Below are 2,849 nucleotides of genomic sequence, written 5' to 3' on the forward strand. Positions count from 1 at the left end.
TCTCTCTCTCTCTCTCTCTCTCTCTCTCTCTCTCTCTTCAGTCCTTCTCCCTCTTCTTTCTCTTTGCACTATTTTTTCAACCCTAGATCAACCCACTATCAAGAGATTTCAACCATGACCATCCCTTTTGATTTTCAAGATGGTCATGGCTGGAACAGGATTGGGACATGAGGAAAATCATCATCATCATTTACACCATCTCACTACCACCACCACCACCACAACCACCAACATCATCATCATCATCATCATCGATTTGAACGAAATTTTTCTTCCAATATCTATGTGGGTTGGATAGGTTTGAAAAAAACTTTTTCTTCTGATGTAGGTTAGATAAGTTTGTAAAATGCTTTCTTAGCATTTGATCGGAGTTTCAACCATGCATGTTTATCTGGTTTTAACTCCATCCACTCTTTCCTAAGAAAAAATTGTAATTTTAAGAGCAAACAAAGGAGTCTCTATAGCAATAAAATCTCCCTCAAATTACACCCTGTCTTATAAAAGTATGGATACATCAGACAATGTCATCCAAAATATGCTGTGTCTGAAAAAATCTGGTTGGTCGTCACAATGCAATTAACCCCTTCATTAGCACACTGCTTTTGTTTCAATTAGTTTTGAAAATAATGAAGGATTTTGTCATTATTAAGTTGATATTTGGAATGTAAATCAACAAGAAATTTTCATGAAAGACTTTCATTTGGATCACTTTAACCCTTTTGTTACCATATTTCTGTTTAAATACACTGCTTTTGCTTCAAATTAAGTTTTTATGTTGTGAAGTATTTAGTAAAATAACTTTGTCATTATCAAGTTGGTGTTTGGAACATAAATGGACATGAAATTTTGTTGGAAGTTTTAAATTTACATCACTTTAAAATAGTAAGAACAGGTTTGGTCTAAGGTGGTTTAATATCAAACAGGTTAAAGGGCCAAGGCTGTCAGGCATTCTTCCTGTTGCATCCATTGATTTCTCTCCAGATAAAGTCTCCTTCTGGTCTTCTTTCTCCACCAATATCCGATTGCGACCACTGATGATCTTTACTACTGTCTGTCTGTCCCCTGATGTTTGTCAGGTGTCAGACACACAAAGCTTATGAAATCACAAATCAGAAACTTTTGTATGGTGAGCGAGATGCATAACAGATGTCAAGCAGATCTGAAACAGATGTTGTAACAGAAACGAGCAGTTATAAAGTCAATGTTTAACAGATGTGATATAGATGTCTAACAGCTGTCTAACAATGTATAATACAGTGTTTCTCTGCTTTGTTTTTGTCCTATACCCTGTTTTGAAATTTGTGCCCAGTCCTGAATGGAACTCATTGTTCTGTACTAACACAAGCTCTTCACACCCTATGAAGCATAGGCCATCAATGACTTCTCTCACTGGTCCTCAACTCTGGGGTATCTTTTCTGCTTCCCTCCAGTTGGATCCCTGCTTTTGCCGCTCTGCTTCAGTTTCGCACTTCCAGTTAGTTTAAGTAAGTATATAACATATAATATATTCGGTGTTTCTCAAAATGGAGAGCGAAATCATTCAGGGTGGAGCATAATTAAATAACCCGTAATGCAGAACAGAGGATGATAAACAAATGCAGGGGCCTGGCCTGCTGCTCTCAGTTTGTGTCAGTTGTCGTTGAGGCCTTAAGTGTTATCAAACATCCTTCACACACACACACACACTGATGATTTCTTCTGCAAAATCAGGATAACAGCAGCTGACTGAGAAAGAAATAAGTCCTGCTAGGTAGGGTGGCTGCTGCTGTGAGTGTCACTGGCCAATCTCTGCACCAACACCTTTGCAATCATGTCCACAAAGCATGACTGAACACAGCTTTTGGTGTGTGGGGGTTTACAACCTGTAACTTCCTCAACCCTAATCTCTTCTTCTGTTTAATCCCCTTTCTTTCTTTTTTCTTTTCTTTGTTTTTTTTTTTTGGTGAAGCAGTTCTGGGCAGGGGAAGGGAAGGCTCAACAAGTTGATCTTTTATATTAATGCTTTTTTTCTTTCTTTCTTTTCATCCTGTAAAAATATATTATTTAGTAAAGAATGATTATCACTGAAACTGGCAACAAAGTTTGAATTGAAAATTATATATCTACACACACACACACACACACACACACACACACACACACACACACATATACATGTTTGTTCCTGCTCGAGCTATGCCTGGCTCATAAGGGCCAGTTTCCCGGTTTCCTTGGCATATAGGTTCCCCACCTGGACGGGACGCCAGTCTGTCACAGGTAAATTGCTAGATGCAGGAGGGAAGAGCAAGAGAAAGTTGTAGCGATAGAAGTTCGCCATTACCTTCTGCCGGAGCCACGTGGAGCTTATATTTATATATTTGTGCATTGTAGATTTACGGCTGTTTCTGATATCCATTCTAGGTGTGTTCGTAGTTCCATTTACTCAACTGGTTGACTGATTGAATGGAAAAAAAATTGAACGACCGTAACAAATACTATCATTTCCAGAGTCTGCACACACTATGTGAACCCTGAAGTTTATAGTATTTGTTTGAATGTTACCTTAGGATTACCTGGAATTGTATAGCCATCTGAATTACCTGTAATTGTATAGGCATCTGAAAAGCTTTTGTTAGCCCTTTGTAGTTGTATTAACAGAGAGCTTCAGAAGTATTTTGCCCAGATGGATAATCCCTAATTAATAACTCTTCATTCTGATATAGCATCATCGTCGTCGTCGTCGTCGTCGTCGTCATCATCGTCATCATCATCGTCATCATCATCGTCGTCGTCGTTGTCGTGGTCATCATCATCATCATCATCATCATCGTCGTCGTCGTCGTCGTCGTCATCATCATCATCATCATCAT

This window comes from Octopus bimaculoides, chromosome 14 (genome assembly GCF_001194135.2).
Source record: "Octopus bimaculoides isolate UCB-OBI-ISO-001 chromosome 14, ASM119413v2, whole genome shotgun sequence".
Lineage (NCBI taxonomy): Eukaryota > Metazoa > Mollusca > Cephalopoda > Octopoda > Octopodidae > Octopus > Octopus bimaculoides.